Source organism: Ambystoma mexicanum, chromosome 5q (genome assembly GCF_040938575.1).
Source record: "Ambystoma mexicanum isolate Mex_15411 chromosome 5q, UKY_AmexF1_1, whole genome shotgun sequence".
Classification (NCBI taxonomy): domain Eukaryota; kingdom Metazoa; phylum Chordata; class Amphibia; order Caudata; family Ambystomatidae; genus Ambystoma; species Ambystoma mexicanum.
Window position 1 is genome coordinate 607,551,911 of NC_090933.1, and position 25,133 is coordinate 607,577,043.

Sequence of the window (25,133 nt, forward strand, 5' to 3'; positions counted from 1 at the left end):
ACACGTAGTGAAATGGATGGCGGATGAGATCACGACGGACACTCGACTTTTACAACCGGCCATTTCACAAATGCTCATTAGGGATCTACTCTGGGCCCCGGCAAGCACAACACAAAACTATCCCTACCTAGCGAAACCTGGGATCCAGATTTGGAAACAAGTCTGCAGGACCTCGAAGATAACAGACCCAATCTCCCCCCAGATCCCTATTGCAGCGAGCATGGCGGGCAGACCCTGGGGACAAGTGGACAATAGAACTGGGTGGGAGCCCTGCGGAGTAGCCACATTGGGGGATTTGGTGAGCGACCAGGAGATCCTGTCTTTTGCCGAACTGCACGAAACTACGGGACTGCCCCTTGGACAGTTCCTGCTACACAGAGCAGTAATAGAAAGACTCGTAGAAAGATGGCCCGACATCAAGAACCAAGAAACAGAGCATGTAACCACAGAGAACATACAAAATGTCGCTGAAGGGGGCCATGAAATTTCGAGATTTTACGAAACATTATTGGACAGTACAACCAACGAAGAGCTCAGATGCAAGGCAAAATGGGAAAACGAGCTGGGCATTGAATTCGAGGACATGGCATTGGAAACCATAACTCATTATCACAAAAAGGTCTCCAGGAACGCCAGATTGCAGTTAATACAGTTTTATATCACCAATAGAGCGTACCTTACACCTGAGGTGCTTTCTAAATTCAAGGGGGCTGAAGCTAAAGAATGCCCTAAATGCAAAGAATCAAGTGCAGGAATGACTCACATGTTTGGGGGTACCGAGTAATACAATCTTTTTGGACACAGATAGCCACAAAGGTGGCAGAACCAGACATTGACCTGGATATACAAACCCCAGTAGCATGCATCTTGGGCACATATAAGAAAAGCCGGAAGAACAAACCTCTGAATAAGCTAAAAGATTTGATGTACATATTAGCAAAGAGACGCATCGCCATGGGGTGGAAAAACACCAAGAGCCCAAGTGTGGTACTGTGGTGGGGAGACCTTCAAAAGTGGGTAGCAGTGGAAACTGTGGCATGGGAGAACGCACTATGGGAACTGAAGCTAGGAATGACGGAATGACAACGCTACCACGGATGAAGCAAGTAGCCTGCAATCAGAGCCCGGTAACGGCAGAGTCGAAGGACAGACTGTGGTCTTGGGGGGGTCGTGGGATACACACGTGAGACTGATGACTAATGTATCAGTGATAATAATTTTGTATGTTGGTAATGTTTAAAACATTTTTAAAAAATAATAATAAATAAAAAATAGCACACCGGTCAACCAGTCTCGGTAGCCACAATAATATCCAGATATTTTCCTGGAATGTATGTGGGTATCACTATTTTTTTACGTCACTTAAGTTGAATTTCATGTTTGATACTGGCTATTATTCTCTTACAGGAGACGATGCTTCTCAAACATATGTCTGTAAGTCGCTATTTTGCCAATCTCCAGTCCTGCAATAAAGTATGGGTTTGGTTGCCCAGTAGGAGGTTTAGCAATCCTGGTTAACAATAAGAACAATGCCAATTCTTCGGTTTGTTATTCCTCAAGTAACATTCGTGCCATGGATATAGAATTGAATGTGGGAAATAGGGAAACATTGTTGTTGATGAACTTATATTTCAACCCCTACAAACATAATTTGGCTGAGGTTATGAACACCTTTGACTCAATACTTGAAAATGCTGTATTATGTAATAAGTATGAGGGCATTATTGTCGGACGTGACTTTAATGCAAATTGTATTGGTGACATGCATGACAGTCATGCACACAAATGTTCAAATAATCAAAAATAATCTGTGGAAGGAATACTTTCTTGCTTGGAAGATGAGGGTTGTAAGATTTTCCCATGACACTCTTCAATATACATGGCATAGGGACAAATTTGTTTCTACAATCGATTTTATTGTTAAATCTGAGAAAATATTGAAACTTTGCTCTCCAAGTGTCTCTATGGACCTGGGTTACAGTGATCATTGTCTCATTTCAATTAAAATAGACTTATCTTGGGTGCAGCTTGCTACTGTTCCCGAATTGGCTCTGGTAGAAGTAGAGCGTCTCCCGAGCACAATTCGATGGAACAAATTCTTATGTCAAGAACATGTTGAAAGTCTGAGCATGATGGTTTTATATGATCCAAGTGTCTGTTATACATTCAAAGACTACGTTTATCTGGAAAGATTTAACAATGCGATCATACAGGACAGATTGATCTGGCTATCTGACCGTTATCTAAATAAGCAGAAAACCCATCTTCACCATTTTGACTCATACATAGCTGCGGTCAAAAAGCCAAAACATAGTGATTTGAGACACCTAGCAGTACAAAAGAAATCTGTTGGCAAATATATGGCCACAAAAAAACAAATTGTACAGTTGTACAACAATGACTGTAGAAGACATCATCATTTAATGCATCTTCGCAATAATCAAAAAATAATAAACCATCTATGTAAATATAACACAAAATCTATTTGGCAGATGTTAAAAAATTCTGGCCCGAGTTTAACTGAGTCGGCTCTGCCCAATGTTATTTCTGCTAATACCTGGTCTTTGTTCATTTTGGAAAATGTTCATTCCCTAGGCACTTTTTTTGTCAACAGTTTACCATGAAGATATAACATACTCTACCTCGTTTTTTGTGGTCCATTGATGACATTATTTGGGTCATAGGTAAACTCAACTTTTCAATGGCATCTGGACCAGATGGTATTCCGGCATGTGCTCTAAAGACTGATCCAACTTTCTGGGCCAGAATTTTGCTCTTAAAATTTGAAAATATCTTCAACACAGGTCTCATTCCCCACTCATGGCACATTGCCCTGATTGTGCCAATCTATAAAAAGGGCAATCCTGCGGAACCCGGAAACTACAGGCCAATGGCCCTTATGGACTGTTCTTTTTTAAAAATTCCATACTTCTGCTTAATGAGATGGAACAATTTATAAAATCTCATGACATTCTATCTCAAAACCAAACTGGGTTTCGCAAACAAATGGGCACGTCGATCAATGCGATCATCTTATCACACATGCTATATTCTTGTTAAAAAAATCTGGTGGGCAACATCTATATGGCCTTCCTAGACTTATGTTCAGCATTTGATTGCGTTATTCGCGATAAACTGTGGTGTAAACTCAGAAAACTCGGATTCCCTGAAAACATCATTCAGTTATTGGCATTACTACATACAGACACATACTTTAAAATCCGTATTAATAGACAGGGTTATGTAAATCATGACATTCTTACTTGTACGGGGGTTAAGCAAGGCTGTAGCCTTGCATCAACACTCTTCAACCTCTATTTGGTTGATATTGAAGCAATTTGGGAGCAAATACAATGTTATCCCATAAACTCGCCCATCTAAAAATACACTGGCTTGCATACGCCGATGATATTCTAATTTTTGACAAAACACCCATGGGCCTCCAGAATAAACTACAGCCTTTCTCCTCTGTTGCCTTCAATCACAATTTACGTCCTCATGTAGGAAAATCAAAGATTTGTATCTTGTCAGGTTCCAAAGAAATTCCATGTTATTCATGGACGATTAACAATCTCAAGTTGGATAGAATATCTATGCTCAAATACTTGGGTTTTGATATCACCAATGAATTTTCCAAAAAACATTGGCGCGACTCTTTAACAGCAAAAATGAGACCATTGGCTTCGCAACTAAAGATAATTTACCATAAATATTGCGCATTTTCATGGAGTCCTGCAATCCAATTTTATTTATTAAAGATTGAAACGATACTTTTGTATAATTTAGAACTACATCTTCACAACATTGATGACATATTAAATTCCCTACAAGGGCGTCTTTGGAAACAAGTTTTAAATCTGGCTAATTCGGTTCCAAACTCGTGCATACGCATAGAACTAGGTCTGTCTAGCCTGTCAGCTCGATTCCTATGGCGCCAATTAAATTCTTATGCTAAAATATTGGATCCCCCCGAAATTCTATCTATGTGGAATTCTCTAGGATGTTGGCCTTACAGAATCCACACTCAATAAATCTTTTTAAGAAGAGAATGGATCTTGCTTTGCTACGTATTAGCATCTCCAAATGGGATCTGATAACTCGAGTGGGATATTCACAAGAAATGCTATATCAAAAGGATTGGGTCGAATCTCATGATGAAATTGGTTCTTACCTGTTTTATAAAGAATTTGCCTTACATACACACAAAAGGGTTCCAAGGCTGATGTACGTTGAGTGCTTCCCTGATACTAAATTACGTACCATCTATTTGCGTTTCGCTTGAATCAGCTTCATTCCAAAGATCGCATTAGTCAGTGGCTGTATTTCAATTCTGATATCTGTCGCTTCTGTAAGAAAGCTCCACCAAAGGAAACTACCAAGCACTTGGTCATTTATTGCAGTCACTTCGAAAATGAGAGACTCACTTTCTTGGGGGAGAGAAATGTGATGAACTCTGTATCTTCACGTGAAATGCTATGGATGAAATGCATGAATAATCCTCACATTTCATTCATGTGTGCCTTGGGAAGGCTCTTATGTAAAATTGAAAATTAGTTTTTGCAGAGAATGAATTACATTGCAAATGACTTAAATTTAGCTTTGTGGTAATTCATCTATTCAAACTAACTACAATGTGCACTGTCTACGTGAGGCACTGTATGCCTCCAAACATTTTTTCTAACAGGTGGTCTCACTATAAGATCTTAATTGTTGCTATGATTTGGGTTCGGCAAGTCGGAAAAGTTCCTAAGTGATTACTGTGGTCATTCAATTTAGAATTAATTTTAAACTGAAATTGTGGAAATGTAGACATGTTTTTTTTATTTGATTTGGTATAAAAGGTTAAGTTGTTATATATATATATATATATATATATATATATATATAAAAAGAGAAGGAAAAAAGAAAGCGGAATATCGCTTCCTGGACGGCACTCTTCCTCAATCATTAAAAATCATCCAGACACGTCAAAAAAGGATCTCCATCAAACGTCCTTTATTTGTAAAGCATGGTGGACAAGTTGCACAGGAGAGAACAAAAACAACTACGCGTTTCACCCGAAAGGGCTTCGTCTGGTTGTAAACATAAATGACAGGCTTCCCATTTAAACACTTGTGCATGCAAGAAAGAAGTCCTTCTTTACTTTCCCTTACGTTTCCTTCTCAGACCCAATGTATATATATATATATGTATTTAATTTTTCTAAGTGTGAAAAGTTTGTTGTAAACTAAAAACACACAGTATTAATAAAACAAAACAAAAAAACACATACTGCATAAAAAGGAGTGAATCATCAAAGTACATCAATGATTACAATGCAATTATTGCCATCTTATGGAATGCCAATGTTGATGTACAGTACATTGCAGACAATTCCACTGCAGTTGCATGATATGTCACTGCCTACTTAACCAAAGCAGAGAAAACAGAGCTCAAAGACCTCTGGGATGACATATCCTCTGACAAAACACTGGCACAGAAATTGTACAGCTTTGGTATTAAAATGCTGTCCCATAGAGAATGTGGCAGCTACGAAGCCACTGATCATTTAACCGGCACCGCCTTATAAGGGAAATCTGACAACATAGCGTGGCTAAGTCTTGGTCCTGCTGCATCCAGAAAAAGAGTACTTAAATCATTCGAAGACATACAAACAATTGCCAAAAGCGATCCCAACAGCCAGGACATTTTGAAGAACAACTTATTGGACACATGCTACCCGAACAGGAGTATTACTTTAGAAGCCTTGTGCCTGTACCAGATAGCCCAAATGTTTGCATACAAAAACAACATTAAACAAAATGCGGAAAAATGTAGATACATAGTGGAAAGTTGTGAAGGCAGCTTGGTGAAACTTACCAAATGCAGCCTAATTAATCATATGGAGTTGTCATTAAAAACTCCTCAACAAAAGAACTGTACTACATGGCCCTACTGCAACTTTTCAAACCATGGAGATAAGAAGATTTATTAGCCACCTACACCTCCTATGAAGATGCTTTCAATGCCAGTGAAAGTACAATTACAAATGAAAACTTAACAGGGCACAAAGCCACATTGGACAATGAACGCCAACAAGAAGAAGAACTTCAAGCACAACTAAATGTAGACACTTCTGAGAGCAGTGAACCTTCTCAAACAGGCAGCCAAGAACCACTTGGACAGCCACTCATAGCAAATGAGGCAGAATTATCCATGACAGAAGTAACCACCACTATGCTTCAGTATGAGCACTGTGCACTGATTGCAGTACTGAAATCCCAACTAAACAATGAACAGCGTACCTGTCTGGTAAGGACAAAGGCAATGAACACGGCAAGGGAAATGTGCACAAAATCACACAGTGAATAGCTTTGAGTCAAACAACATGCACACAGGAACCAAGACTCATGTATACTAAAAACCAGGAGTGCAAACAGAGTGTGACACCAATACAAATATATGAAAAGGGATGTGGGGTAAGCACATAGATGCTCCTTATGACTGCAAGGAACGTCGGCAAGCTCCTTACCCACAATTGCTATTACAGGTACTGACAGGGCTAAGCCCACGTAGAGGGCAAGCAACAACAGGATCTGTGATCTAACACTCTTGATGGTATTGAATAAGGAATACTCACGAGGACGAGAAATACCACTTGAATGTCAGAAAGCCCACGAACCCTGTTGATCAAACAGGGACCCAGAAAGGCTATAACAGCAATGGAAGGATAACTAAATACATAAGACTCAAGACAAGGGGGAAGTAGGAATAGTGATTACAGAATAGTGAGGAAAACACAGGCATTCACACAGGAGCTAGCTACAACAGCACACCACAGCTAATAATCAATGGGAAATAATTGCAGAAGTGCAAGGGAAAACATGGAATGGATTCCAAGAGAAAGTAAAGGAACAGGAGCAGGCAAAACAAAATTACAAAGGCAAACTTCCCCCACCCATCCAAGGAAAAAGGCAGGAAGCTAATCTATAAAGAGGAAGGACTAAATCATCAGGGTTTACAGCAGCAAAGGACAAAGTCAAAGAAATATAGAACACAGGCAAACTGGGCTGCACCAATAGGGAAAGCACTGAGAAATGCTGCCTGCAAACAGAGGAAGACAGAAAAGGAAACTGGGAAACAGAAATCAATTAAGCACATACATTTGAAATCCAAGGATATGGAACAGGGAATATAAACATGGAACTAGGCACAAGGCTAAGAACCAGGAACAAGGGACCAGTCACAAACAGGAACACTGCATCAATGACCAGCGCTAGACTGAAGAAAACTGAGGCTTTTAAACCTGCTTAGTGTGGCCTATCCTCCACCCAGCCTTGTCCTGCAAGGGTGGAGATGAAGCTGTGGGCCAGGCATTCTGGGAAGCATAGTCATTTGATTAAAGCAGCATACTGGCTGCTAAAAACCTGGCATGGATCCGGAAGGGAAGTAACTTTGAAAATAAGGATTTAGCGCTCCCAATTCATCACAGCACTGTAGCATAAGGTTCAGAAGGAAAGTCCAGTAGGGAATAAACCCCAAATCATGCCCCCAAGTGGTGGGAATGGGAGCGAGGGGAGCGAATCGTGACAGTACCATTTTTGTTGAAGTAGGTGAAACCATTGAACCTGGTATGCAGCACGAAAGTAAAACCTGCACCTTTGACAACTACAAACCTGTACTGCTGTATGTAAGTGGTGAAGCTGGGTCTGGTAAAACATTCTTAATAAAAATTATCAGTAAATACCTCCAACAATTAACAAACAACAACCTTTGTGCTGTTGTAACCGCCCCTACAGGTTTGGCTGCCTACAACATAGGTGGAGTCACTCTACACCGATTGCTACTCCTTCCAGTAGAACACCAAAACAAATTAGAGTACTATCAACTTTCAGCAGAATCTGCTATGAAGCTACGCAGAGTTTTGAAATAAATGAAAATGCTCCTAATAGATGAGGTGAGCATGGTCTCCAACCTAATGTTGGCTTTGATTCACCTCAGATTGCAAGAGGTCCTCAGAACAGACTACGTAGAACTCTTTGGAGGAAACATGTGATTGTTTTCAGAGATCTCCTTCAATTAACACCAGTCAAGGTGAACCTATCTTCAAAACCTTAGGACACAAAGAGTGCCATAAAAGTATTGGAAGAATCGGGAATGTAAATCTCTATCAACATTTCCAATACAGAGAACTAACTCAAAACATGTGTTAGTCTGCAGACCTAACCTACGCCAACATTTAAAAAAAACATACGGATTGGTGTACTATCAAAGGAGGCGCAGTCTACCCTCAATACTAGATGCATCCATGAGCTGTAAGGGCGTAACACATATGCTACTGATGTGATGGAACAATTAGCTCAGAAAAACGTCAGCTGTATGTCCTTAATGCCAACTCTAGCAAGCTGTGTACAATTTAATGCAACAATGCTGCAAAAACAAAAACAACCTCTAGTGGAATTTCATGCCACAGACAAACTGGACGTACACGATATGACAAAACCTATGTGTCAAAAAGGGATAGCATGACTACAAACCTTAGAGAATTCTATCTCCAACACAGCTGGTTTGGAGATAATTTTAAAATTATGTGTCAACTGTAGAGTTATGCTAAAGCGTAACATTGACGTAGAGCAAGGTTTAGTTAATGGAGCACTTGGTACAGTTGTTGGCTTCCAGACATACCCACGGGACAACAGCATTCAGTTTTTAAACATCTCGTTTGACAAACTTTCAGAAGTCAAAAATATAGGTGGCACAACGGCACGATTCCTTCTTTTCAAAGACATGTATATACGCAGAGCAATTTTCGCCATCGCTAGCTTATGCAGGAACTATTCATAAATCGCAAGGGCTAACCTTAGATCAAGCATTGATTGGTATTGGCAGCACAGTCTTTAAAGAAGGCATGAGTTACGTAGCAGTGTATCTAGTGAATTGTGATGCAACTGCAGGCAGTGCAGACATTCCTTGCATCATAGAGTACAACAGAATATGTGCACTATATACACACCATCTGAAAATGTACCCTATGCCTCAGAAAGTTTTGAAAAGAAGGCTCATTCAATCAGAAGTTGTAAATGATTTGGCAACAGCACCATCAAAGTAATTGAAAGCAACTCATACTACACCAACTACCAAAAGCACATACAAAAGGAGTCAAAAGAACAAACCATACCCAACTCCGCCCAAAAAAGAAATGCCTCTGCAAATAAACCACGTTCCCTTCTAGCAAAGTGCTCAGACACAGAAGTACCTGGCCCATTCAAATTTTCCAATACAGCAGGTGTTAATTGCTATGTGTCATGACCACTGCTTTCAAGGAGTCAGGACCTACCCAACATCCTTGGAAGCAGGCTCATAACATGTCTTATCGGCACCGGCAAGTCCCAATAGGGACCTTTTGGACCTTGTCCTGGCACCAGTGGTGCCAGGCTCATAGTAAGGATCCGTCCCGGCACAGGAAGCGCCGGGCTCATATCAAGTGTAAAGGTGCTTGGGTGAACCTACCTGGAGCAGACCATGCTGCTTACTTACCAGCAAGATGAGGCTTTACTCTCTTCTGGCAGGGACTACTTTTCCTTCTGGGTGGGGCAGGCACCACTCCCTGGATCATTGCTGCTGGAACCCTTCTGGAAGCAGGAACTCTTTTACCTGGGCGAGGCTGCTGTGGAAGAAGACACCTAAGCACTCCTATGGGCTATTTAAAACACACCCGATTGGTACCACATGCTTCGCGTTATTCTGCATCTGCAGCAGGACGCTCACCGTGTCAGCTCCAGCGAATCTTCAGCTCCGGATCCTGTAATTACGAAAATTACCTGCTGGGAACCAATCTTCAATCTTCAGCGGCTCCTGCGAAACAAAAGGCACAGGTTAGACAAAGGCAAAGTTAGCGCTTCAACTCACCCGATCCATCGGCAGCATCCAAGACGCTTTTTCTGCATTTCTCGTCCGGCATCGGGCCTGCAAAGACAAAGAACATTGGTTAGTAACGCTTGGTTACAATACTGCTTACCTGTGTTGCGCTTGCTCCAACCTTGCTCGCACTGCATTCCGGCACCTGTAGAGACAAAAGGGGACATTAAGGTGCATTCTACGGCCCCAAAACAGCCTTCCTACTTACGTGCCTTCGAATTCATCATCTTCTTGTTACGCTCTCTGCCACGAATCGGGGAGAGCATCTTCTTTGGCATCGACAGCATCTGAAAAGTAAAAGACATAGGGCCTCATTAGGACCCTGGCGGAGAGGGTTTTACGCCAGCGTAGTGCATGGCGTACCTCTCCGCCATACTACGAGTTCCCGTAGCGCCATGGCGGCCTTTTCCGCCTGGTTTTACCAGGCGGAGAAAACCATGGCGCTACGGGACCTCGTTGTTAATTACGCCACCGTATTTTACGGTGGCGTAATTAACTCCTTCCCCACTCCCATTATACCCTATGGGGCAAAAATGGGAATGGGGAAGGGCAGAATGGGGATTGGGGATTTACCGCTCCGCCGAGGTCGGAATGGGGCGGTAAATCCGCCAACCCCCATGGCGCTATCGGCGGCTTTCCGCCATGCTTCGCGGTGCATTTAGCACCGCGAAATCCGCCTGGGTCCTAATGAGGCCCATAGACATTAGGGAAAAAGACATTTGAAGAGAGCAATCTAAAGAGAACTTTAATACTTACAAGTCACGCTCGTGCAGAAAACGGCAGCTTCGCTCTCAACTACCCTCTGCAATCAAGAGGCGGAACTCACATCCAGTGAAGTAACTGGATCCAGCGCCCCTGCACAAGACGCAGGATGGAGAGCTCAGCATTCACTTACTTAAGGTGAGCACAACAATCACCCGAGTACCACGGGAAGAGAGGGAGAGAGGGGCTAAGAACTTCTCCCAACCTTCCAGCCACTAATACCTTGATTTTCCACTTGCAGACACCTCACTCTGCAGGTCAAGCTTTCGGTGAGGAAGGGGTCAAATCCGGGAGCCAAACGAATCCTACGCCTAACGTTGAAGACGTTTTCACCGCCCAGTCAAGACCAGCGCCTCCGAGGGAACCAGGTGAACGTTACAGAACGCGAAGCCTCACCATACATTTCCCGCCCAGGCGCAATGGAGACTTCGGACACAGACCAATTGGCCCAGTTGCTCGGGGAGTTGAGAGCAGAAGTACACGCAGCTCGCCAGGAAACAAATGCCCTAAGGAGAGAGCTAGTGGTTTCTAAGGAGCGAACAGACGACTTGGCTAGACAATTGTTACAAGCCCAAGCGGGACAGACTCCTCTGCCTATCCCTGGTGGAAGCCATGCCCCAACAGCTTCCTCTAATCTGGTGCAAATTAATCTACCAGGAAATGTACCTTTGGCTCCGCCCGAACGCTTTTCAGGTGATCCGAAAAGATTTGCTGTGTTCCTCAATCAGTGTCGTTTGCACTTTCTGTGTAGACCTGCCGCTTTTCCAACGGACCAGGCTAAGGTGGCCTTCGTGCTCTCATATCTTAGCGGCAGTGCCGCAGATTGGTCTATTCCTTTAGTGACTCAAGATAACCCTATTCTGTATAATTTCCAGGACTTCCAAGCTAGTATGGAAAGATTGTTCGCAAGACATTCTCAGGGACAGGCCCTGGACAATGAACTTCTTTCACTACGACAGGGCAATCAAGATCTTCTGGCCTACATTGCATCATTTAACAGACTAGTGGTTGAAACCGGGTGGCCTGAGGATAAGAGAATCACCCTTTTCTATACAGGCCTTCGTGGAGAACTTAAAGACGTTCTGGCCCAGGTGGTGAATCCTCCACAAGACTGTTCCGAATACATTGATCTGGTGGTGCAACTGGATCATAGAATACAAAATCGAAAAGCCGATCGTTCCAGGTTTGAGAATCGAGTTTTTTCAAGACCACAGAGCTCCGTTAAAGGAAATGATACTGTGGAACCCATGCAGATTGGGGTAGTGAAAGGACCTCTAACCCAAAAGGAAAGAAAAAGGAGAAGACAACTGCAATTGTGCCTCTATTGCGGGAACTCAGGGCACTTCCTCCAAGATTGCCCAGTGAAACCAAAGAAGAAGACAGTAGGAGCTTCCGATAAGGGTGCCAAAAGTTCAGAGTCGGAAAACGACCTCGCCTGACAAGTGTAGAGGTCCGCTTGCCGAGCGTTAAAACCAGTTCTTTGACCTCGCATTTTACCATGCCCATGGTCCTCGTGAGTCCGGAACAACCCAATCGTATGCATGCCATTAAAGCATACATAGATAGTGGCGCAATCGGCAATTACGTGGACTGTGAATTGGCCGCCAGGATGAATCTATCTCTTTGTCCTAAGTCGGTGAAAGACGTTATCACCACCGTGGATGGTACGGAAATAGCTTCCGGATCAGTTACTCACACCACCATGGAAGTGACGTTGGTAAGCCAAGATGGACATCAAGAGAAAATCGTGTTTGACGTGATCAAGGCTCCACAGTTTCAAGTTATCCTGGGAATCCCTTGGCTGGAGAAACACAATCCTCAAATTGATTGGCGAGCAAAGACAATCCGGTTTCCAGAATGCGCACCTACCTGTTATCCGCAGCCCCGCACGAAGCTAGCTGCAACTGCTTCTGAGAGTCCTCACCTGCCTCCTGAATACCGGGAATTTCAGGATGTCTTTTGGAAAGATCAAGCTAATTCGCTGCCTCCTCACAGATCATACGACTGCCAAATAGACTTGGTTCCAGGATCCACCCCTCCATGCAGTCGAATTTATGCCCTCACAGAACCTGAAAATCTTCACCTAAGGCAGTATTTGGACCAGTACTTGACTAATGGATTTATCCGTCCCGCGAAGTCCCCAGCCTCTTCAGCTTTGTTCTTCGTGCCAAAAAAAGAGGGAGACCTAAGAACATGCATAGATTACCGTGCCCTGAACCAGATTACGATTAAGAACAGATATCCGTTACCATTGATCCCTGAACTTCTTGACCAGGTTAAAAGTGCCTGTATCTACACAAAGCTGGACCTCAGAGGAGCTTACCATTTAGTACGAATAAAAGAGGGCGATGAATGGAAGACAGCCTTTCGTACTAAATATGGACTGTTCGAGTATCAAGTAATGCCCTTTGGGCTTTGCAACGCTCCGGCAGCCTTTCAGTATTTTATGAATGACGTCCTCAGAGAGCTCATTGACGTATGTGTAGTTGTCTATATTGATGACATTCTGGTCTACTCGTCCTCTGAGGCGGAACATCGAAAACATGTCACCGCAGTATTGGAGCGGCTCCGAAAACACAGACTCTTTGCAAAATTGGAAAAATGCGTTTTCACGTCACGGAGGTCGAATTTTTGGGATTTATTTTGTCACCTAATGGAGTCCACATGGACTCAAGAAAAGTGGACGCTATCGTTAAGTGGCCCTCACCAACGTCAGTGAAAGGAGTTCAAAGCATGTTGGGCTTCGCCAACTTTTATCGAAGATTTATCCCAGAGTTTTCTCGAGTAGTCCAACCCATTACAGCCCTCCTCAGAAAGAATAAACATTTCGAATGGTCTACCGAGGCTGAACAAGCTTTTCAGGAACTAAAAACAAAATTCACCTGGGCTCCAGTTCTAAAACATCCTCGCCCGGAACTTTCCTATATAGTAGAGACTGATGCTTCCAGTCTCGCAATGGGAGCAGTACTTTCGCAAAGAGACCCGGAAACAAATCAGTTACACCCAGTGGCATTTTGGTCCCGCAAATGTTCAGCTCCTGAAATCAACTATACCATTACAGATAAGGAACTTTTGGCTATCAAGTCCGCCTTTAAAGCTTGGCGGCATTATCTCTTGGGAGCCCGACACACAGTCACCGTCATCACGGATCATCGTAATTTACAGTACCTTAAATCAGCCAAAGCTCAATCCTCTAGACAGCTTCGCTGGGCATTGTTTTTCGCCGAATTCGACTTTGTGATAACTTACCGACCAGGCAACAAGAATGGAAAAGCAGATGCTCTCTCCCGAATTGGAGTAGATGAACTCACGACCAATCCTGAACCCGTACCCATAATTCCGGAACAGAGAATCCTGGGTTTGATAGATGCACAATCCATTGAAGACATTGAAGCTAAAGTTAAAGATCTTCTGACTCCAGCAGAAGTGCAAGACTGGCAACGCAAGGGAAATTATTTCACAATGGATAAGAACCTACTATACTTTCGAGGAAGATTATATCTACCATGTACCGATTTACAAAGACAGGTGATCTCTTGTTACCATGACTCCTTAATGGAAGGACATCCCGGCATTACCAAAACGTTGGAAAAGATAAAAAGACATTTTTGGTGGCCGTCTTGGAGAAAGGACATTAAGGATTTCATTAATTCCTGTGGTGTGTGCGCTCAAAGCAAAAGCCAGAAGGAGAAACCAGCAGGCCTCCTACATCCAACAGACATTCCTCCACACCCATGGCATACTCTCTCCATGGACTTCATCACGGATTTACCACCATGCTCCGGATTTAATACAATCTTAGTGATTGTGGACCTATTCTCGAAAATGGCTCATTTCATCCCATTGAAAGGGTTACCTACAGCTCCAATTTTGGCCCGAGAATTCCTCGAAAACATCGTTCGGTTGCACGGCTTTCCTTCAGTTTTAATCTCAGATAGAGGGAGTCAATTTATTTCCCACTTCTGGCGGAGTTGTTGCCGCCTAGCCCAAATTGACATAAGGCTTTCGACCAGCCACCATCCCCAGACCTACGGGCAGACCGAGAGGACCAACCAAACCTTGGAACAGTATCTACGCTGCATGTTACAACAATCAGAGGGCACTTGGAAAGACATTCTCTGGATTGCGGAGTACGCTTATAATAATTCAGTCCACGCCGGAACTGGAAAAACTCTGTTTTTTCTTTCATATGGAATCCACCCTCGCACCTCAAATCTTGACCCACCTCAGACTCTTGGAACACCCGCTGTAGATCATCTGCATTCGACAATCACTCAAGCCTTTAAAGAGGCCACATCTCACCTCAAGCAGGCCAAGGAGCAATACAACAAGTGTGCGGATCTACATCGAAAGGAAGCTCCTCAATATCTTGTGGGAGATCAGGTCTGGCTATCCACCAAACATTTACCCCTAAAAGGACCGCGTACTTTCAATCCACGATACCTGGGGCCTTACCCAATCACTGCCATAATCAATCCAGTGGCGGTTAAATTGGGCCTAGCTGCCCATATGAAGATACATCCAGTTTTCCACGTCTCACTACTGAAACCCATGCAACCTGGAACCCGTTTGACAAAATCTCCAGACCCTATTCTTGTGGACGGAGAACTAGGATTCGAAATACAAGACATATTAGACTCCAAGATTTCCAAATCTAAATTATACTATCTGATTGACTGGAAAGGTTATGGCCCCCAGGAACGATCTTGGGAACCGTCGGAACATGTTCATGCACCCCGTCTGGTTAAGAAGTTTCATCGAACTTTTCCTGATAAACCAAAACCCCCGGAGAAGACGAATTTGGGAGGGGCCTTGAGGGGGGGTGCTGTCATGACCACTGCTTTCAAGGAGTCAGGACCTACCCAACATCCTTGGAAGCAGGCTCATAACATGTCTTATCGGCACCAGCAAGTCCCAATAGGGACCTTTTGGACCTTGTCCTGGCACCGGTGGTGCCAGGCTCATAGTAAGGATCCGTCCCGGCACAGGAAGCGCCGGGCTCATATCAAGTGTAAAGGTGCTTGGGTGAACCTACCTGGTGCAGACCATGCTGCTTACTTACCAGCAAGATGAGGCTTTACTGTCTTCTGGCAGGGACTACTTTTCCTTCTGGGTGGGGCAGGCACCACTCCCTGGATCATTGCTGCTGGAACCCTTCTGGAAGCAGGAACTCTTTTACCTGGGCGAGGCTGCTGTGGAAGAAGACACCTAAGCACTCCTATGGGCTATTTAAACCACACCCGATTGGTACCACATGCTTCGCGTTATTCTGCATCTGCAGCAGGACGCTCACCGTGTCAGCTCCAGCGAATCTTCAGCTCCGGATCCTGTAATTACGAAAATTACCTGCTGGGAACCAATCTTCAATCTTCAGCGGCTCCTGCGAAACAAAAGGCACAGGTTAGACAAAGGCAAAGCTAGCGCTTCAACTCACCCGATCCATCGGCAGCATCCAAGACGTTTTTTCTGCATTTCTCGTCCGGCATCGGGCCTGCAAAGACAAAGAACATTGGTTAGTAACGCTTGGTTACAATACTGCTTACCTGTGTTGCGCTTGCTCCAACCTTGCTCGCACTGCATTCCGGCACCTGTAGAGACAAAAGGGGACATTAAGGTGCATTCTATGGCCCCAAAACAGCCTTCCTACTTACGTGCCTTCGAATTCATCATCTTCTTGTTACGCTCTCTGCCACGAATCGGGGAGAGCATCTTCTTTGGCATCGACAGCATCTGAAAAGTAAAAGACATAGACATTAGGGAAAAAGACATTTGAAGAGAGCAATCTAAAGAGAACTTTAATACTTACAAGTCACGCTCGTGCAGCAAACGGCGGCTTCGCTCTCAACTACCCTCTGCAATCAAGAGGCGGAACTCACATCCAGTGAAGTAACTGGATCCAGCGTCCCTGCACAAGACGCAGGATGGAGAGCTCAGCATTCACTTACTTAAGGTGAGCACAACAATCACCCGAGTAACACGGGAAGAGAGGGAGAGAGGGGCTAAGAACTTCTCCCAACCTTCCAGCCACTAATACCTTGATTTTCCACTTGCAGACACCTCACTCTGCAGGTCAAGCTTTCGGTGAGGAAGGGGTCAAATCCGGGAGCCAAACGAATCCTACGCCTAACGTTGAAGACGTTTTCACCGCCCAGTCAAGACCAGCGCCTCCGAGGGAACCAGGTGAGCGTTACACTATGCAAATGTAACAATGACTGTTCTATTCTAAATGCCAGCAATTGTGGAAAACATTTATTTAAGTGGGGCAGACCAGTTGTGTTTGCAAATGCTCGTCCTTCACAGAAATGCAGTAAGTAATCCTGACACCATTTACAGTGTCTCAGGAATAAGGCAAGAATTGGACTACAGTGCTAGAATGGTGAAATTCACTTTAAAACGACAAGAAGAACCACAGGAATTTCTAATGTACTTACTACAAATACTGGAAAGGAAAAACATACTCATAAATAAAATCTTTCATATTTCCTACATGTGGAAACATACATGCACTCTGTGCAACCATGTCATTCAGGAACAAGTCCCTAACGGATGCTTTGTGTATGTATCAATACCTAACTGTGACTCCGTTCCATTTCAGCAACTGGTGCAAAATGCAAACCATAGCATGTTATGTATGTCGTGCAATTCTGATAATCGTTCGACGCTACATATACACTCACATAGTCAATATGTAATATTAATGCTCCTAAGATACAATGCCGATGGAACCAAAAACAACTGCAAACTTACTGCCTTCACACACGGACAGGTATCACTTGGCAAGAAAACCTTCACAACAGCAGCCATAATCTACCACACAGGCATACATTAGAAAGCAATGGCCATGGTGGGAATGCAGTGATACTTCTATCAGTCCAAAGCAGAGATTACCTGCAAATCTTGAAAATGCCTACTTAATATTCTTGAAGCTAAAATGTACTCATTGATGTACAAATCTACTATACCTTACTCCCCAGCACCAACCAGTTACCTTTGTAAGTGGACAAAACATGTTTTTCCTTCCACACTGTTGACCTAAAGCAACTTAGCATACTGCAAGCATTGACGAAATGAACTAAAGTGTGTGTTGGACATTTTGATCCCCAATGAACCCAATGACTACACTAACGCAAACAATATGTGTTCAGAAATCACAGTAGCATTATTTTTCACAGTATACGTGGAAGGGAAAGTACTAAATATAAGGGTTCAAAACTATCCTCAGTAACCTGTAAAACCACCACGCACACAAATCAGTCAGCATCTCTCCAAGAATAGTCATACATCTCCAAGACATTTGTACCTATCACTACGTAAATCCATAATGGTAACTACCACTTCAGAATGTACACAGACATCCAAGTAGCAACAGGAATGCACAACCTTCTAAACATAGCCTTTACTAATGGGACACTGTAAACAGTTACAATGCGCCACCTGGTATCTAACTGCAACCAGAATACGACAATGTTTTTTGCAGCATTAAAACAACCCTACTCCACCTTCAACAACTACTGTGCTACAAACATACAGTGAAACACTTCCAAAGTATGAGTGGTTACAGTATGCCAACAGATATGTAACTACCGTCAGAATTCTGCACTAGCACAGTACAATGCCACAATACTTGCAAACCAGCAGCAGCAACCAAACGCATAAAGAAACAGTGGTACAAAAAGGAAGCAGGTAAACATTTACAAAATACCACCTGCTATACAATGCCACCCATCCTACCAACATTTCCTCCTACTTGAGGAGTAGACCTTAAAAAGTGCTGTAACCACACCAAACGTGGCTATCGTTCATTGTGCACCATAGTAGCAAAGACATTTGGAAGTTTTTTTTTAATCCAGCATGGATTTTATTTCCCCACAGACCCAATGATTATGCGAAGAAACACAGGCACTGTGCTCATTGTACAGTACTCTGGTTCAAAGCATAGTACTTAGGAAGTACTAGTTATGAGGGTCCACAAAGTAAAGAAATGTATGCGTATTTAGTGGAATGAAAACTAACAAAATACCTGCTCTAACATGTTCTGTTCTCTTTTCCCACAGATAATGCAGCAACCAGTACCACAACATTTCACACTCCATACACAAAACACAGTACAGGCCCTCCTCAATCGAAACAGTAAGTCTGCAATGACTGCTATTATTCTTCTCTACAATGTCCACAGTGCAATGTGTGCACTTATTTCTGCTATACACGTAGCAATGGCACCATTTGCAATGCACACCTATATTACACTATGCAGTTTGTGCCTACGCCCTGTGCACTTCACTACACCCTCTGCAGTGTAGGGCCTCCAGCCAGGCACTCAACATTCTACACCCTGCCCACAATTGCTGCTGCACTATACAACTATGTATACAAACATCTATCCACATACCACTAAGCCCACACATAACACAGCACCTACCAGTTAGCCACTGCAGATGACATTGACTGCCATTTCTTCCACACAATACATACCCTGTTTCCTATGTAGACTGTTAACCTAAGCCTACAATAAGTGGACACACTGAATGCACAACACTACAGTAACCTACCCAACAATCTACAAAATCACAACAGTACAACTTGATGAATGCATCCATACATCTTACGTAACTGTCGTAACTGCTGCAACATTTGCTCCTTGCTTTCCACTGGCACTGTGTAGGCAATTAGGTAATTTTCATTGTTATGTACACCATTTAAAAAAAAGGCATACAACACATATTTCACTGCAGCGCATGGGTCATAGCTCGGCAGCCATATTGCAACCACTACGTTACTGCTTAAGTTTTCTGTTTCCCTTTCTTATTGTATAAATGAGACACCATTTGGACACCATAACCCCCTTACAATGGTTGATGAACGTTCACACTAACTCCTTTTCTTTGCTGAAAGGCATCCCCAAACAGGTTCATGCTGCATGACACCAAACTGACACCCAATACAAGCTTGCAATTTGCCAAAGTTATGTAAGTACAACTTTACATCACATGTGTATTACGAATAAAATGTATTAAGCTGCTGTTCTGTATGCATATTTATAAATTTACTCTACCGCACACTTTCTCTCTGTACATTGTACAGAGCTTTTTGATGGCAGTAAGGACACCCCGTTACAGTGCCATGTCTCCACCCTTCCCCGCAAATTGCAACTGTGATTGCACCTCCTTTTGCTGGCAATCTTCCCCACCCCTTGCAAATGCAGACATAAAGGGCAAGACGAAAAACAAACGCAAGCAGTGCACTAAAACAACACACCTTCTGCTCACTCGTGCATCGCCACATTCCCTGTTTCGCCCTTTCTATGCCCTTTCACACAATCACTTGGTCTACGCACCCTCAGTGTACTGAACGTTATAACGGCCACATGTGCACACAGCGGTCAACCGACACACAAACATACACAGCTCACATTTTATTGATGCACTTCTTAGCAAAGCAGCTCCTCCATTCTCCAGCAATCCGAGGTGACCTCCATGAGGGTTCTTGTTTTATTACTTTCTTTGCAGACACACAGACACATTGTGCCATGGGTCGAACAACACTCGCTACCACTGTCATGTTATTTAAAAAGGAAACACATCAAAAGAGCATCTGGTGGCAACATTTCCAAGTCATTTTGCTTGTGTGGAGCGGTACAATCACAGTATCATCTACAAAAAAGAGAGCAAGGCAGTGGGTTAACATATGATGCTACTCACTAACACACAGTACATGGTCCATGAGGCAGCCAGCTATTATGACATCCTTCTTGCAAACTCTTGTCCTGTACGCTGTCCCTAATACTGTCTACTTACATATACTCTTATTCCTCTTTCTTCTCAGATATCTTGCACCTTACTGTGTGTACCACTCCTTCCACATTCTAACAGACGTGTGGTGGACCAAGCATTGGAAGATTACCATAAGCGATTTCTTTTCCATCGTTATGATCTGGGCCGACCAAATTGGGCCGGTATGTCCATTTGCGGTTCCGGCAATATGAACCAACCTGCAAACCTTTATGCTGTAAGGCATCCCAGAGGCACCAGCTGCTACCTTGTCTACCTTTCAAAGAAAATGTGTTGGTCCACACGGCCCACCAAGCACCACTAAATACTTCTTTTCCCACTTTGCTAGACGAGAACAGAAGTACAGAAGTGCACAGACGGCATTGGTCACTGGATTTTGTTTGTGAAATAAAAGAGCGGTGAATGCAGCCAATTTACATGTTGTCGTTCATATTCTGTAGCAAAATAAAGCACTTGCAACAATTCACTGTGGTGTTACTAAACTATGGGAATGTTCTGGAACCGTATGCTCTCTGTGCGCATGTCTGCTTTTGCTTTTGCTTTTGTTTATGTTGTTCTTTTCCAGAGCTAAGTGCTCACATGACAGAGTGCGCTACGCTTGGCACGCACATAAAGAAAATACCTGGCGTGCATGCCGCAAGGAATGACTGTCTACAAGTAAAGTCACTGATGCCAGTGACTGCTGCGATGGTGTATGCCACACACACATATAGGTAATGGAAGCGATGCACACATTACAATTGCACACAGTAGGAGTGCCAACCGCGTTCGTTGGCCATCTGAACAAGTAGGCAAAACAAAAGTAACAGTCAGATGGGCTGCCGTCCTGTATATCTCTGGACTTAACGGCTTTGATGATGTTGTCGGCTGCAAATATATGTGGCTTGCTCTGTACATTATCCATGTTTTACATGTTTAATGCTTATTAACTCGTGTCATGTTGCAATATCTTCCTTCACTCTCAAACCACGGGGTATTATGAGAGGCATACCATACGAACCATAAATGGTGGCATCTCAGTCCGTGAATGGCAACAAGGCCAATGGCGTACACCATATGCAAGTGCAGGCACTTCACGCCACCTCTAATGGTGTACCAACTGCAAAATGTCCTCCAAAACCATTCTGCAACAGTGAGCACCCACAGGAAACATACATATTTCTAAGACTGTACGCTGGAGTTGCATATCAGTATATGAACGTACCCAAAGAAGGCAACATTCTGAAACCTACTTCCAACCACTGTCCAGACTGTTAGGTCAAAGGGCCGTAGCTATGCATAAACGGCAGTAGGGGCTTGCCACTCCCAACACAACATGGTACACCGATTACAAAAATCCCTACATCATCTGCAATACACACCCCATCCCCAATGGCCTCTGAAGGTAGTCACCTGCGCACCTACCTGACAATGAATTAAATGTCAGTAGCTGCGTACATGGGTCATGTCGCAAAAGTTACGTGGTAAAAAAATCCTTTCATGTCACACTTTCTTACTACACTTCCTGAAACAAGGCTCTGTTCACGGCCACACCATTCCTAACGAAAATGGTGTCTTATCTCACCAATGCTGCTGTAGGAACTATAACATGTACTCCACAGTGATGCTGCAAAGGCACGTACCTTAGTACACTTACATATTTAAAAGTCTATGGTATGTCACAAGGTATGGTTATAATAACTTGTGCATTCCCTTTGACCTAAGGCAGAGGGAATGCACTTTTTGTACATATGTGTGCAATGACCATACCAATATCACAGTACTCCCATATATGGCAGCATTGCATTGCGGGTTTGTGGCCAACAGCCTAGTCCTTCACCACACCCACTGCAAGGAAATAGTGCCATGCATGGGAACATGTGACCACGTACCTTTCCTGTCCACAGGTACGTATGGGTACAGTAAATAACCCAACCAAGGCAACATTCTGAAACCTACTTCCAACCAGTGACCAGCCTGTTAGGTCCCAGGCCCCCAGCCATGCACACAAGTAGGGGCTTTGCAGGCACAACACAACATAGCACACCGACTAGAAATATCCTCATATTGTCTCCAATGTACTCCCCATCCCCAATGGAGTCTGCCTACACTCACCAAAATAGGATAGTCGCCTCTACAGAAGTCGCCAGTAATTATATGTGAGTACCTGCGTAAAAGGTCCATATTTCTTTTTCTTTTTTTATTTTTATTTAGTTTATAACAAACTTTAAAAAAAATGTACATGCCAAAGGAAACATCAAACATCTGTTATGGATTATCAATCATAATCATAATTGTCTTGCGTGTTTCTCTTTGCTATGTCCAATCAGATATGGCTCATTCTATCCTTTTTCGTTTTACAGTTTCAAAAGCTTTAGTTTATCTCATTAGTCGCTGTTAGCATTAAGTTCATTTTTGCACAAGAAATTTGTTAGGGCATATGCTACTTTGTCATTAGCATTCGCAAACCGCAAACCACCAATCTTACCCACTTAGGGGCAGACTTTTCGTTATCATACTACTTAGGTGAATTGTTCTTAGTGATCTCAGCCCAGGACAATACAAAGTTAGGTGCTTTAAAGTCTCCTGCTGGTTTTTGCAGAATCCGCAGCTATGGTTCACCTCACAGTTTCTGTGTCTAAGATTTAGACTTACATTTGTGTCAAACAAGTTAAGACGGAAGTTCATCAGAGTCCTTTGATGTTTTATATTTGGTGATTTTTCTAGGTATTGTGGTAGTTTATTTCGACCTTTAGCTTCTTTAGCAGCGTCTTCCATCTGTCTATATCGATTTCTACCATCTACAGTGAAGCACCAATCCAGTTCCCAAAGTTTTTTTTTACTTGGTTTGGATTATTTTTTAAGATTTCCCGGTCATTGTTTAGTTCTTTTAGATGTTTTTCACAAGCGAGAGCCCATTTGGTCGGAGTAGAATCAACACTCCCTTTTGCTAAATCAGCCAAGATGTCAACCTGCGGAGCTCGACTGTCGACGATGGTCTTTCTGTATATAGACAGCATATTGCAAAGGACTCTCGCATTAATGGAAACTAAGCCCAACTCGTATCGCAGACACAATTATTGGGAGGCCTTTACGCAGATTTAGTATACGCCTCCAGTACAAATTTTCTAGTTGCAGCCACAAAGAAGAGGGGGCTCCCAATGCACATTCAGCGCCATAGATTAGAGTAGGCACTACTTTTTGGTTATAGTGAGCGATCACTGGTTTCAGGGAGAATATCCTGTATTTTCTGTTTATTATGGCACCTTGACACGCTAGTTGTTTGCACTTTTGTTTTGCATTATTCACCCACGGGGCATCATTCAGCTTACTGTTTAGCCACATACCAAGGTGCTTAGCTTTTTTCACACATTTCAGAGGTTCATTACTCAACCACCATGTGGAATCATTGTTTTTATAATTTATTTTTTGTTCTTGTTAGATCTTGTAAAATCAGAACTTCTAACTTGGCTGGGTTGACTTTCAGATTATTCTCAGCAACACACCTTTCTAACGCAGCTAATTTTCGTTTGAGTCCAATGGGGGTCAGGTCCAACAGAACTATATCATCTGCATAGAGTAACCAGTTTATTTCAGCACCATTGAATTTTGGAGGAAATGAGCTAACAGAGCCAAACGTTTCTCTGATGTCAGAGAGAGATAGGCAAAACAAGGTTGCTGTGAGAGGGCATCCCTGTTTAACGCCACAATTGGTCTTGATTGGGGCACTTAGGGTTCCAGCATTGTCTAGTCTGATTTTGATTTGAGTCACAGAATCAAGTTCCTTAATAGGACAAAGTAGCTTTTCTGGGCATTTCCATTTAATTAACTTTGACCATAACAATTCACGATTGACACTATCGAATGCATTTGATAAGTCAATGAAAGCTACATAGATTTTCTTCTTTTGTCATATAGCTTCCATCTTCAGAAAATGTATGATTGTTAAGTTCAGGCTGCAAGCAACTCCTTTTAGGAAGCCTGATTGGCGTATGTCGAATCTTGAGGATTCTTGAATCCACTTGAATAGGTGAGCCTGCAATTGAGTGGCAAATACTTTGCCTATCACATCAAGGAGCACAATCGGGCGATAGTTCTTAGGTTCAGATCGTAAACCTTTCTTAAATATAGGAACCACGATTGCGCTCCTCCAAGATGTTGGGATCTTTTGATTTCGCAGAATTGCCTCAAACAATACACTACAAAATTCAGCCCAATATTCCGGCTGTTGTTTAAGGAGGTAATTTGTGAGCCCATCAGGACCAGGGGCTCTGGAGGTGCTCAGTCTCATGATGTTACTTAAAATATCGTCTTTGTCGATCTTGATCGCCCACTCTCTCTCTAATGATGGTTGTGTGTCAATGCTGACTCCTGGAGTTATGAACGTTGTGGTGTAGTGACCAACCCATATCTTCTCAGACACCATGTTACTTATTAGGGCAACTTGCGGGGCTGTCGTTTAATTCAGGTATCTCCAAAAGGCACTTGTGTTTCTGTTGGCAAGTAATTTCATCATCAGTTCGGCGTCGCGTTGGGGAATGATAGATCTATGGCTAATTAGCCAGTTTTTATAGCGTTGATTTTCTCGCTTAATCATGCTTCCACGCTCTGTCGGCTGTTTGTAAAGGCCCATATTACAAAACTGTGATAGTAAAAAATCCTTCCATGTCCCTCCGCCCATGCACCCAAAAACCTAGGCCTTGCCCA